Source organism: Pongo abelii, chromosome 5 (genome assembly GCF_028885655.2).
Source record: "Pongo abelii isolate AG06213 chromosome 5, NHGRI_mPonAbe1-v2.0_pri, whole genome shotgun sequence".
Classification (NCBI taxonomy): Eukaryota; Metazoa; Chordata; class Mammalia; order Primates; family Hominidae; genus Pongo; species Pongo abelii.
In genome coordinates, this window is record NC_071990.2 from 12,298,183 (window position 1) to 12,313,655 (window position 15,473).

The window sequence follows — 15,473 nt, forward strand, 5'->3', positions numbered from 1 at the left end:
CCATGTTGCCCAGGCTGGTCTCAAGCTCCTGAGCTCAAGTGATCCACCCGCCTTGGCCTTCCCAAGTGCTGGGATTATAGGCATGAGCCACTGCACCATCCTATTTTTTTAACCAGATATGGGTACTAATTTGTCTCAGTTCTTGCTACTCACGGTAGCAAGGATGGGCCTCTAGCAGAAGCACCGCCTGGGAGTTTGTGGCAAACGAAGAATCTCAGGTGCCACCCAGACCTAATCTGTATTTTACCAAGATCCCCAGTTGACCCCTATTTTTATTAAACATTGAGAATCAGTGGTATAAGGCCCTAATACCCCAATAGCAACTCTTCTGAAAAGGGGAGACCACCTCCAAAAGTGCAATACTCTTACTATAAGGGATTGTTTTCATATAGTACCCAATGTTGAGTACGCGATAAGCAAATAAATGTGTTTTGAGCATTGATAGGTCTGCTTTCTTCCTGCTTTTTAGTCTGCACATTTGTGGTTTTAGTATTTATCTAATTACGTTATTTTTATGCTGTGCTATCATGGGTCACTAACTTGAATTTCTGTGCTTTAATTTTGCCTTCCGTAAAGTGGAATTTAAAATAACATATGTCTCATAATATTCTTATAAGCTGTGAATGAGTTAATACCTGTGAAGCGCTTGGTGTCTTGCCTGGCATATTACAAGAGCTCAATAAATGTTAGCTAAAAGCACACAGCAGGACCTTCATAAATGCTTATGCTATAATACTCCTATTAGCTGAGAATTGCTATGTTTTCCTTGAATGTGTTATCTCGTTTCTCACTACCCATTTGCATGTTACCTTCCTTATTGCTGTTCAGTTTTCTTGAAGAAAGAGTAAAAGACAACCACTGTTTTCTCATTACATTGCATAACACAATGCTTAGCATATAGTGGATTCTTAGTCAGTATTGTGGAATTATCTTTGTTCATGCACACAACTGGTTTGATAGCAAAGACTGATTTTACTTGTTTGATATTTTTTCCACTGCTGCAACGACTAAATTGGCTATACTTCTTCATTCACTCATCTGACAAATTTTGAGATGTGTACTACACGACAAATTCTGTTCTAGGTGCTATAAATATGGCAAGAACAAATCAAAATCTCTGCTCTTAAAGAGATAATTTCTAATGAAGGGAGGCAAATAGTAAGGAAATACATATGATATATAATGTGATCACATGTGCTACAGGTATAAAATCCATCATGATAAAGGGGAAAGGAGAGGCTGGGTGGAAATTGGTATTTTGCAAAGGGTGATTGGGAAGGTTTTGCTGATCAGGGAGCACTTGAGAAGACACCACTAGGCAAAAGGTAGCAAACTATTTAGCTAACAGCAGGGTAAGGTGGAGAGTTTTTAGACCAGCAGGCAAACAAGCAAATGCAAATGCCCTGAGGTAGGAGCTTGCTTGGCATGTCTAGGAGTCATTAGGAGGCCACTGTGGCTGAAGCAGAGTGAGAAAATAGAAGCTTGGCAGTCAGGTGGGTGGGTGGAGCTACACAGGTGCAGGGTGGGGCATGGCTGCCAAGGTTGTGTGGGAACTTGTTGGTCATTAAAAGGCTTTGGCTACTAGAAGATTTTAAGTAGAGGAGGGACATATATTTTAAAATGATTACCCCAACTGTCCTATGGAGAAATAAGAGGGCAAATATTGAAGCAGGTAGATCAGATTGGATGTGACTAAAATAATCAAGGGGAGAGATGCTGATGGCTTGACATAGGACAGCAGAGGTAAAAGTGTCAATAAATCATCAGATACATTCAGGATATATTTTAAAGATAGAGCCTACGAAATTTACTGCATAATTAAATGTTGTGAAGTTGGGGAATAAGGGAAAGAGAGGAGCCAAAGATGATTCTAAGGTCTTTGGCCCAAGCCACTGCAAAAATTGAGTTGTTGTTTAATGGGATTGGGGAAAAGAGCAAGTTTGAGAGGAAAATTGAGTATCTGGATTTGGACACAGTAAGTTCAATTTGCTCGGTTGACGTCCAAGTGGAGATGTGAAGTAAGGAGGAGGACGTACAGGTTAAAGTTCAGAGGAGATGGTCAGAGTCATGAAATTGTATGAGATCACCTAGGGGGTGAGGGTAGGCAGAGAGAGAAGAGCTTTGGGGTATTTCCAAATGGAAAGTTAGAGCTGATGAAGAGGAAGCAGCAAAAGAGATTGGGAAGTTCTCCAGAAGCTAGGAGAAGACCTAAGAGTCCAATAAGCCAAATAGTGTTTTGATGCTTTTGCTGGTTTACACAAGACGAAAATCGAGAATTGATCATTAGATTTAATAATGAAGAAGTCTCTTGTAACCTTGATACACATAGTTAACATGGAGTGGTGGGGACAAAAACCAGATTAGATTTGGGTCAAAAAGGAAGAAGGAAGAAAAGTAGAGATAAGGAGAATAAACAAATCTTTTGAAAGTCCTTTGAAAAGTTTTGCTCTAAAGAGAAGCAGAGAAATTAGGTGATCACGGAGAGAGATGGAGAGGGCAAAGGAGGATTAAAAAGATGGGAGGCCTTATAATGTGTTGACATATTTATGAGAATTCTCTAACAGGGAGGAGAGACAGTGATGCAGGAGAGAGGGCTCACTCCTCGAGATGATAGGACGGGGTGGGATCTAATGCCTAAGTGTCATCGTTGCTGTTGGTTAGCAGTAATGACAGCGTATCTGTAGCAAAACAGAGAAAAAGCAGAATGTATGGACTGGCACAGATATCAGTTGTTGAGTAAAGGAGATGGTGGCAGAATGGGGGGTTTCTCTTTAATTTCTACTTAAAAGAATGGAAATAGGGAGATAAGGAAGCGAGATGAGGCATTTTAGAAGAAAGAAGGTGGGAAATAAACATCAAAGATGGTGGGAGAGAGTGGGGTTTGGACACAGAATCTCTGATGGGCAATATTCAGGTCCACGTGAGGCTTGTGGTCATGAGTTTAATGTGGAACCAGGCAGCATCTTAGTGTGCTTTTCTTTGGTCTCTTGCCGCAGTCCAGATGCAGGTGTGAAACTCAGGAGTTGTACCTTACACGGCTGTACTCATGGGTGGGCACCATGTGCACACAGCCATTGCAGGGACTGCATTTCCAGCTGTTTAGGAAGCCCACAGAAGAAGCACACTGAATAAAAGTTATTGAGGAAAATCATTTACTCCCAAAGAATATGCTGTTTCCTTGATACTCAGTTATTCAGCTCACATTGAATTTTGACATTCTTATTTTCAAAGACATTTATATATGAGAAAGTGATTTATATTTATGCATTCTTCGGCCCATGTAATTCTTCAATTTTGCTTAGACACATTTAGCCAAGCCATCTTCACGACCCTTGAAACATGGTAACTTTATTTAGTACCTACACTTCAGAGTGGGCAGCTTTCAGCTAGAAAGCTGTTCATTCTGCTGAGTCGGTAGCGTGTTGAAAAGCCAGAAAGGGTTAATGAAGCTATTTCTGGGGTTCATAGTATCTCCCCCATGTCAGGATATAGCTTATTTTATTACTAAAAATGAAAATCTTTTGTTTTTCCCACAAGGTTGAGGAAGCCCTTAAAGATTGATTTGTGTCATCCAAATTTCCCTTCTTGCCCCTTCCTCCAGTGTCAATTTACATTATTACCCAACTTGCACGACTGTTTCTTACCTGGTATAGCAGTATTTGGAAGAGGCCTTAAAAGCTGAGGGCCCTGGCAAGGAGGAAATGAGTGAGCCTTATTCTCCGAAACATCTTTTGCAACCTCCTGTGGTGAGCTCAGGGGTTGCTCTGTGCTTCTCAGTTCTCCTCGGGCCACTCTTGGCCAATGGGAAGCTGACTGTGCCCATGGTCACTAATGGTCCTTGACACGGTGTTTGTGATGAACTCTCCAGTGTACGCATGCATTGTTGGCTGTTATTGCTTGCGATGCACAGGTGCAGGAAATACCCAGGGGGCTTCCCCACAGATCTGTGCTATGCACATCTTCCATTCAATGACACCATATACTCTTTCACACCCCGCCCGCCCCCTCAAGTCTTCCCTGATAATGCCAGGGCAGGGACATTCTGTTCTGAGCTCATTAGTCAAGAATATCACCAGACTGTCCTGAAGAGGGTTTTCTCTGGTGTGAGCTTTCTGTCATTTGGAAAGAAAATCTGAAAATCATGCTGTCTTTCCATGAGTCCACCTCAGGGTTGCATTCCCTTACCTGTGTCCAGCCACTAGAGAGATCCCCTTCAATTCACAAAAATGCCCAAATTAGTGGCTCCCTGACAGACAGAAGAGTTTAACTGGTCCCTGGAATAGTGATCCTTGAATTCATTTCTCCGAATGGTTCATGATTTCGCTTCATTTTTCTGGGAAATGTAGCCCTTCTAGTGCACTCATTTGGAGGAGGGTAACATTCATGCCTGCCTGCAGCCTGTTTTCAAGAATCTCTGGGAAAGCTATAGGGTCAAGCATTTGATTCATAAATATTTATCAAGTGTCTACCCTTTGCGCTGTTCTTCAGATAAGTGACTCTCAAATTTTGCTGCATTTTAGAATGCCTTGGGAGCTTAACAAAAATCCTGATGTCCAAGTTACAGTCCACACCAAGTAAGCCTCTGGGGATGGGACCCAGGCATCTGGATTTTTTGAAGCTCTCCAGGTGATTTCAATGTATACCCACACTTGGAACCTATGCTTTTTGACAGTGCTCCTCAACTTTAATATGAAAACAAGTTACCTGGGGATCTTGTTAAAATGCAAATTTTGATTCATTTGGTCTGGGATGTGGCCTGGGATTCAGCATTTCTCTAAAGCTCCCAGGGAATCCTGATGCTGCTGCTCTACAGACCACATTTTGAGTAACAAGCAATAAAGTTCCTTTATTCCCAGATGTGTCCAACTTTCCCAGCTCAGAGCCTCCAGACATGCTATTCTTTTTTCCCTGGAACTACCTCCCTGGAACTCCCAGCCAAGATGGCTCTCCATCCTTTTGTCCAGTTTTACCTCGCCACCCAATATAATCTCCACCTTCTTTCTCTATAATTCTGTATCACTATGTGCTTACTTGCTAGAATTATCACAACTCATAATTATTTATTCATTTTCTTATTTCCTTGTTTTCTCAATGATCTCTCCCACTAGTGCAAGTGCCAAGAAGCCAGGAACCATGTCTATTTTCTTCTCTACAAGTTCTGCTCAGTACCTAATTCAGTGACTAATACAGAGCAGGAATTTGACAGATGCCTGTTGAATGAATGACAATAGGGGATTGTGGACAGTTGGATTAATTTTTCCATTTAAGGTAAGACAAGTAAGGTAAGACAAGAAATCACCTGGAGAGCTTCAAAAAATCCTGATGCCTAGGTCCCATCCCCAGAGGCTTATTCGGTATGGACTGTAACTTGGTAATAAAAATAATAAAAGTAACAGAAGAGAGAATCTTTGAGCATGTCTTACCTGGCCCTTTTCCTGACATGAATGTTGACAGAAGTATGGTATAGCTCAAGAAGCTCAGACCCCTTTCTAAAAACAGAGCTTCAAGAAGAACACTAGTAAAATCTACTGCATTGCCTAGGGAAGGTGCCCTGTTCTTACGAAAGGATGAATCATTGGTTTCCCAGTGTTATCTTTTCAGGTCATTGCAGCTCACTCAAATAGCACCCAAGGTAAATAATCAACAGAAAAGTACCATAAATGTCTCAGCAATTGAGTTAACCTTGGAGCTGCTTCTCTACTAACCTGATACCATATCTGAGGCCTTAGCTCCCAAGGGCAGGATCTTATCCTTTGCCAAATCTGGGACTTAGATGTCAAGCACACCAAGAATCTTGTTTAACACTTCATTTTAAATTTAACTGGTGAAAATACACATACACAAAAAGTCGTACTGATTTTCCATGGTCAGTGCAGAGGTCAGATGTGATAGTCTAAGGCTTTGTGCATTACTGGCAAGGGACCACGACGAAGCCAACTGAAGTAATCTAGTGGGATTAAGAGAAGAGATACAACCTTTGTCAAGTCTCACAAAAGCCCAGAATGGGAGACAAGGTGCTATTCATGTGTGCCTTATTTTCGAGAAAACGAAGGCACAGAAGGACAGACCCATTGCCTAAAGTCACCCAGCGAGTTCAGGCTGGGAAGCTGGGAAGAATAGCACCAGAGCATCTCTGTCCCCATCAGAGGCTTCAAGCCACTCAGCCATACAGTTACCCTCTTCCTAAATTCAGCAAGCAATTTATGTATTATATTGTTTTTAATTTTTCTAAATGGGGTGTGATAGAATAACAGGTCTGTTTCAAACATATACATCCTGAAGATAAAGAATGTTTGCGTTTGCCTTGTGTATTTATTTAGTTTTCATTTAGAAAAATCGGCTGTTACCATTGACCTTCTCCTTGGTGCTGGGATGCCCACGGGCTGTGAATACTGATGTGTGCATGTTAGTGATGCCTCCCTTTGCACCTTGTAGTACAGTAAACAGAAAAATGGCCAGAAGGCATTGGGGTGGTATTTAGGGACAAGACACATGCCGTCTATGTGTTTGGTGATGCCATGTGTATCAGTGCCACAACATTATTTAATCTGATCCACACATGTCTAAGGAAACTTTTGGTGAGATTATCCATCTCTTGGTCACATTCCAGGGTCTGGAAGTCTCTATAATGTCTAGGGTGTAGATAAGCAAAAATATAAATCAGTAAGAGTAGATGAGTGCTGGAGAAAGTTTCACTTTGGCCAATCAGTTCTAACCCTAAGAAACGGGGATAAAATCCATTCTGTTGTGGGCTTCAGAAGAATCTATGAGGAACAGGAGTTTGATCAGGGTATAATATCTCACAGAGCTGGCAGAACTGAAGAAGCTGCCCTGAGAAATCACAGAAATCATAGGATCTCAGCTTTAGATACCACACGGGAGTTCTTCTCACCTAACACAGGTGTCCTTGGAGAGCATTCCTATAGCACTGTGATTGAGGGAGAGCTCAGACCTCTGGGAAGAGTTGTCCTTTGTTGGTTCTAATTTTAAAGTAGATCTTTCTTAATTTGAGCCTATGTCAGCATCACTGTAACCTCCACACATTTGTCTTAGTTCTCACCTCTAAAAGCAATCCTCCTTCTGGCCATTGCATGTTCCTTACAGCAGTAGAGCTGAATTAATAAGTTTAAAAAGAAAAGGCTCCTTCTTCGCAACAACAGTCCTCTGGAAGCTTAGACATAGATATTAAGAATGGATTTATTTAGTATGCTCTTCAATACTTGAAATATGAACACAACTGCTTGTTTCTCATATGATATGGTTCTAGACCCCTCATGCTAGCTGTCCTTCATTCATTCACTTATTCATCACACATTCATTGATTCACACAAAGCTTAGCGGATTTTCTGAAATATACAGAACATGGGAGGACTGTTACCTCCCTTGTGCCATCAACAAAGCTGGCTTATTGTGAGTTAGCTTCTTTATTAACAGCTGCATCACACAGTCCTGATCTGCTTCTAGCTGAGCCCACCTTTTGCTGGCTGTCAGCAGGAAGACATCTGCCAAAATACAGTTTTATAGTTATCTCCAAATACAGTTTAAGACTGTCTGGAAAGAGAGTGGCAGTAGATCCAATAGTAGCTGCTGGAAAGAAGCAGATTAACTCTGAGGAAACAGGCAAGGAGGTAGAGTTTGAAACAGGCAGTGGATTGTGCTGTGGGGTAGCAGGTTTCCCTTCACTGGAATTTTTCAGATGTTCAGGGTCTTTCCCCACTGGCAGCATGAACTACAAGATTTGATTCAATTCTTAAGAGTTTGTGGTTTTAGTGGTCCTTCTGTCTTTAGACTTGTACATTTTTTCCCCCGATAATTTGGTCTTGTTTTCACTAGGTGTAGGGAATAAGCCCTTCTATCTGCTACACCTCTAGGTAAAGTAAGCAGCCCATTCTTTGCCCCATGGAGCCATCCATGTATGACTGAGGCAGGGATTTTACTCAGTTCCATGTTCTAAGAGCTTCACGTGTCTTTAGTCTTGCTGTTCTTCTAATAGTTTTAGAGCTTTATGTCTTATGTTTATTTATTTGTTTAGAGACAAGATCTCACTCTCTCACCCAGACTGGAGTGCAGTGGCATGATGATGGCTCACTGCAGCATCAACCTCCTGAGCTCAAGCAATCCTCCCACCTCAGCCTGTTGAGTAGCTGGGACTATAGGTGCACTACACCTGGCTAATTTTTGTATGTTTTTTGGAGACGGGGTCCCACTATGTTGCCTAGGCTGGTCTCCAACTCCTGGGCTCAAGGGATCCTCTCACCTTGGCCTCCCAAAGTGCTGGGATTATAGGTACAAGCAACTGCATGCAGCCCATCTCCTGTATTTAGGTCTTTGGTGCATTTGAGTTAATTTTTGCATGTGGTGTAAGGTAAGGGTCCTACTTCATTCTTTTGCACATGGATATCGAGTTTTTCTGATATTAATTGCTAAAGAGACTGTCCTTTACTGAATGGCCTTGGCATCCTTGTCAAAAATCATTCAACCCAATAGACAAAAGTTTGTTTCTGGGCCCTCTATTCCATTCCATTGGTCTATACATCTATTTTTATGCCAGTGCCACACTGTTTTTATTACTGTAGCTTTGTGGTAAAATTTGAAATCAGGAAGTATGAGATTGCCAATATTGTTCTTTTTCAACATTGTTTTGGCTACTCAAAGTCCAGTGAGATTCCATATGAATTTTAGAATGAATTTTTCTAATTTTGCAAAAAAAATGCTACTGGGATTTTGTTAAGGTTTGCACTGAATCTATAGATTGCTTTGGGTGGTAGTGAGACTTTAACAATGTTAAATCTTCCAATCCATAAATATGGATATCTTTCCAATCCATTTGTGTCTTTAATTTCTTTCAGCATTTTTTTAAAAAATTATTTTCATTTTTTATAGAGATGGCATCTCACTATGTTGCCTAGGCTGGTCTTAAACTTCTGGCCTCAAGCAATCTTCCCACTTTGGCCTCTCAAAGTGCTAGGATCACAGGCGTGAGCTATTGTGCCCGGCCCTCACCAATATTTTGTAGAATTCAGTGTATTAGTCTTTTATCTCCTTGGTTAAGTTTATTCCTATTTTATTATTTTTGATGCTATTGTAATTCGAATTTTTTTCTAATATTGCTATTAATCTTCTATTTTATAGATGAGCATACTGAAGCCCAGAGACATTAAGTAACTAGGCTCATTAGTAGTGACAGTGATGTTGCCACCAAACTGTAAAACCAGGATTTGGACTCAGGCACATGATCCCACAGTTGTATTCTTGAGTGCTCCACCGCAACATCACTACAGGAAGTTCACTAGATTCTCATGGGCCTTCAGGATGATGAAGAATTCTAGACGATTTACAGTGGAAAATCAGGATTACTGTGGTTTTTGCCTGCTCCTCCCTGTTCTTCCTTCTTTGTCGTTTAGACAAATTCTGAACGACAGACCTTCAGCTCTCAAATGCTAGAACCTTGACGAAGATTTACAGCCTATTCTCTTTAGAGTGCCGCTTTTCCTTCCTTTCTTAACTGGACTATGAATGGCTCTTATCTGCTTTTGTTCTTTTATTTTTTTCACATTTTACTCCAATTTCCTAGAATAATTTCATAAATAATTGGAAGCTGGTTTGGAGACACAGCAATAAATTTTTTTTAAATGATGCTTTGTAGCAGCGACTTAGGCATTTTCCTTATTATGGATATGTCTGGACTGTACAAGGATCCCTTTGTATAACCAACCTCAATAAACTGATGGACGAAACAGAGGCTTCATTTGTCTTTGGCACAGTGGTACTAACCTGCTTCAGAATTTTGACATCAATTGTTAGACATTAAGTAACTTGCCTCTTTCTCATGAGCCCAGTCATCAAAAAGGGACATGGAAATATCCTAATGTTTCACCTGTTTTATTACAGGGTTTTAATAACTTAGAGAACCTCCAAATGAGAGTACTGAAAAAATATCTATAGTGTAACACCCTCTGTGCAACCAGATGAAGAAATAATAGAGGAAAAAAACCAGTGTTTCTTCATTTCTCTCTCTTTCTCTCTCTTTCTCCATCCATCCACCCATCCATCTGAATAATGACTAAACTCTACTCATCCTTATCCCTACATGTCCCTACAATCCATTCATTTTTCATCTCTACTGCATTGCCTCCATTCAGATGTCATTGTCATTTGTCTACGTTGCTACTGCAGCCTCCCAACTGGACCCTCTTCCTCCAGTCTTTCCCTTTCTATTCCATTCAACACTCTGCTACTAGGGTCACCCTCCTGAAAAAATTCTCATCAATGGATGTCCTCACCTGAAAACACTTGATTTTGAATCATTTTGCTTCCCCTTTCTCTCACCTCCTTCCACCATATTTCCTCCAGGTAGACTTACTTTTAGGACATTCTATTTTCCCTTCTTGGAGCACTAATCCTTTTTATCTGGTATATTAGTCTGCTCAAGTTTACTCCAAAAAATGGAAATGACTGTAGTTTCAGACAGTAAGAAATTTAATACAGGGAAGTGGTCACATAGATAATAGAAAAGCTGAGAAAGCAAGCAAGAGAACTGATGGGACTCAGAGACTTCCAGGAAGAATAAATCATTGCTACCCTTAGTCCTGGAGGGATGAAGGGAGGAGATGATGTTATTTAATCCCAGGAACCAGATACTAAAATCAGAGCAGGAGCCATGGACCAGCGAGAAAGGAGCTGTCCTGTGAGTTCTGGAGCCATGGAGGAGATTCAGCCATTGCTTGGGACCTCCTGAAACAAAAAGGAATGAGGGAGTGAAATATCCAGCTTTTCCCCTCCCCTTACCAGCCATTCTCCCACTGTGCTTTCCTTTGGCTGGACTGCATTGAAACTGGAGGATAAGGGGCCCATGAAATGCAGTCCCCTCTGATACATGGCAGGACAGAGCAAGGTAGGAAAGTGATCTGCATAGCCAACTAATTCCCTCTTTTCAGGGTTCAGCTTAAATGATACTTCTGGAAAGCTTTTCCTGATGTTGCCATAGTATCCAGTAACAGCCCTCACTTTAAATGTATCACCTTTTGTCACAGATGCTCATTGAATTGTTGTGTTCTCAGCGCACCTGTAAGATTCCACAGAACATCATGGCCTCTATCACATAGTGACATGATAATAAATATTTGTTGAATGGGAAACTGATCTTGGTAATTGTCCCTTATAGAAAGTGTATCAGTTTACACTTGCTGAAGTGAAAAAAGTGCTTATTTCTCAACATCTTCACCATTGTTTATAAGTAAACTGCCTAATTCTTGTGAATCTGATAGTTGCAATTGGTATCTCAGGGAAATTTTTATTTGCATTCCTCTTATTGTGAGTGAGGTCTTTTCATATGTTTAAGAATCTGCAGTGACTAATTATATCATTTGTCCATTTCTTCCATTTGGTTGTTGATCTTGGTCATATTGATTTATAGGAACTTGTTGTATATCAAGAAAATTAACTCTTTGCTGAGTATGAGTTACAAATATTTTTTCTTAATTTGTTGTTCATTTGAGACTTAGATTATCATGCTTTACCAGGCAAAATTTTTCAGATTTGTCAATATTTTCTTTTATGATTTCTAATTCAATATGGGCTTTGATTTATTCTTAGGCATTTCTCACTCTAGTGATTGTATATATAAAAAAACCCCTGCTTTCTTTTGAGTATTTTATAGTTTTTGTTTTTTTTTATGTTTAGATCTGTATCAATCAAGAATGTATTTTGATAACAAGGAAAAAGGCATGGATGATATATTTTTTTTTTGAGACGGAGTTTCGCTCTCGTCACCCAGGCTGCAGTGCTATAGTGCAATCTCGACTCACTGCAACCTGCGCCTCCCGGATTCAAGAGATTCTCTTGCCTCAGCCTGCCGAGTAACTGGGATTACAGGTGCCCACCACTACGCCCAGCTAATTTTGGTATTGCTTAGTAGAGACGGGGTTTTGCCATGTTGTTCAGGCTGGTCTCGAACTCCTGACCTCAGGTGATCCACCTGCCTCAGCCTCCCAAAGTGCTGGGATTACAGGCATGAGCCAACATGCTTGGCCAGATGATACTTTTTTGTTTCCCTAGAGAGCCCCTCAGTTCTCCTGGTACTACTTACTTAATATGCATATTTTTTTCTACAAATTAAAAATGCTAATTTTATTATGTACTAAATGTGAATATCTCTTTGGGGTTATTTCTGGAATTCTATTATGTTCCACTGATTTGCCCCTAGATGCAGTAGTTCCTTAATGATTTAATGCTTATAATGATGAATTTTGATTACAGTGTTCAGAAGTTCTGGTTTAATGCCTATTGAAAATAAATGACAAATGATAAATTAGAAATAATAGCAGTAACAAAGTTTCATATTTGTGACTCCAAACTAAACCATGAAGACCTCTATAAAATTAAGTAAGATTGCTGCTTCCAGGCTGCATATGGTAGGTTGTTATAGGCTAACACTTTCACCAAAATAAAAACCTGAGTAAATTATAAAAACTGTGTTTTTAATAGTACCAAGGATTGTGTAAACAAGGAGAATTGAAAGTACTACTTTCCAGTGAGGGGAGGCAAAATGTTTCTGAGGGCCACTTATGATGTCCAGCCATTTTTCTGTTTTACACTAGGGGTGTTTTGCTAATTCTGGGCATAGATTAAAGATTGGGCTTAGATAGGCAGAGAGACTCTACTGAGAGAAAGAAAACCAGCAAAACTGTAGCAACCATGCAGAGCTGGTGTGACCGGGTAGGAAGTCACAGGGACATAAATACACCACTGGATTTCCCCCATGGGGCTTTTGATAACAAGGAAAAAGGCATGGATGATACTTTTTTTTTTTGAGATGGAGTTTTACTCTTGTCACCCAGGCTGGAGTGCAATGGCACAATCTCGGCTCACTGCAACCTGCACCTCCTGGATTCAAGAGATTCTCCTGCCTCAGCCTGCCAAGTAGCTGGGATTACAAGCGCCCACCACTATGCCCAGCTAATTTTTGTATTTTTTAGTAGAGACGGGGTTTTGCCATGTTGTTCAGGCTGGTCTCGAACTCCTGACCTCAGGTGATCCACATACCTCGGTCTGCCAAAGTGCTGGGATGGAGAAGACTGATGAACTAAGATGAAAGATTCCAAAAGGCAGAGTAAAATCTCTCACAGGCTTGTGCTTGGGAAACAAAGTGAGCAACTGACCTCACTACAAAGCCACTCTTCTCAAGATCTCAGATTTTGAAGACACATGGCACGGAAAGCTAGAGATCTAGGATGGAACTTGATGGGGCACAGAGCTAGGTCTCAAATCTTTTGGTACCAAGGACATGGAGATTCTTCAGGCTTTCAGTCAAAAAGCCAGAGGTCAGTGCTGTAGGGGCACAGGCAAACCAGAGAGGAACTGGTTCTCACTACACTGCAACTCAGCAGCAATCCAGCTCAATTTCTGACTAAATCGAATTGATCAAAACCTTGGTTTGTCTTCCTAACAGGACAGGAGGAATACTTTCTATTGGAAGGTAACATCGTCTAGAGTGACTACAGTTCTTTAGTACACACTATCTGGAAAACATTTTTTAAATTATTGTTCATGTAAGGAAGCAATATGACTAATAAGCAACAGAAAAATCATAAAATAGAGGCAGACCCGCAGGTGTTACCAAACCAGAGCTTTAGTAAAATTATGATTATTCTACTCAAGTAAATAGAACAAGAAGGACAAAGTAGATGAAAGCATGGATAATTTTAATAGATAATTCAAATTCATAAAAAGAAATTAGGTGGATATTTTGAAATAGAAAAATGTAGCAAATCCCAAACAGGATAAACACAAAGAGGTGAACTATAGTCAAATTGCTTCAAGTCAAAACTTAAAATCGTTAAAGCAGCTGAGGGGAGGGGCATCTATTACTTTTAAAGAAACAATGTTAAGTAACACTGAGAGGTATATCTCATCTGAAGTGACAAAAGCTAGAAGGCAACTGAATGTTTTTCAGTGGTTGAAAGAAAACAACTGCCAATCTGGAATTCTATATCCAGTAAAAATACCTTCGAAAATGGAGAAACATACATGTTTTCAAACAAAGGCAGAGTGAGAGAATTAATCAAAAACAAACTACACTAAAGAAAAAGCTAAAGAACAATGAGCCCAATCCTTCAGACCTAAGGAAAATGATTCCAGATGGAAACATGGAAATATTGGAGGAAAGAAAGAATAGTATAATAAGAAAATATATGGAAATTTCAACAAATGCCAACTGTACAAAACAATAATTTTAATGTCTGGTGGAGTTTAAATTATATGCAGAACTGAAAATGTATGACAATAATAATGCAGCAGTGACTGTGGGTAAATGGAATGTAAAGATTTCTGGCAATGTAAGTAAACTGGTAAAAGCAATCATTTATGTTAGTACTATAAGAAGTTAAGAATGCCTGTTATAATCACTAAGGGAACAATAAAATAATTTAACACTAACAATAGAAGAAAAAATTAAATAAAAAATCGATTACTTCCAAAAACGATAAGAAAAAAGGAGAACCATAGTAAGTCAAATGGAAAACAAACAAAAAGGTAGTTAATATTAATTCAAACTTATCCATAATTATATAAAATATAAATGAATTAAATACTCTGTCTTGGTTTGTTTTCTGCTTCTATAAAAGAATACCACTGATTGAGTAATTTGTGAAGAAAAAAAATTACTTCTTACAGTTCTAGAGTCTGGGAAGTCCAAGAGCATAGCTCTGGCACCTGGCAGGCGCTTTCATGCTCCATCCTGACATGGCAGGAGGGCAAGCCGGCACATGCCAGATAGAGAGAGGAAATCAGGCCAAACTCTTATTTTGTTTGTGTAATCAGAAACCCACTCCCATGAAAATGGCATTAATCCACTCATGAATACAGAGTTCTCATGACCTAATCATCTCTTTAAGATCCAGCTCCCATTACCATTACATTGGTAGTTAAATTTCAGTATCAGTTTTGGTGGGAACATTCAAACCATACCATACTCTCAATAAAACAATACTGTTGTCAGACTCCATAAGAAAATCAAAATAAAGTATATAATACTTACAAGAGCATAAAGTTTCAACATAAAGGGATATGAAAAGATATACTGTGCAAACATCAATCAAAAGGAAGCTGGGGCCAGGTGCAAGGGCTCCCATCTATAATTCCAGCACTTTGGGAGGCGGAGGCAGGTGGACCACTTGAAGTCAGGAGTTCAAGACAAGCCTGGCCAGCATGGTGAAACCCCATCTCTACTAAAAATAGAAAAAAATTAGCCAGGTGTGGTGACAGGTCTGGGACCTGTAATCCCAGCTACTAGGGAGGCTGAGGCAGGAGAATTGCTTGAACCCAGGAGACGGAGGCTGCAGTGAGCTGAGATCGCCCCACTGCACTCCAGCCTGGGCAACAGAGCAAGACTCCATTTCAAAAAAACAAACAAACAAAAAATGGAAGCTGAGGAGTCTATATTAATATCAGAAAAATAATTAGTTAGAAAAACA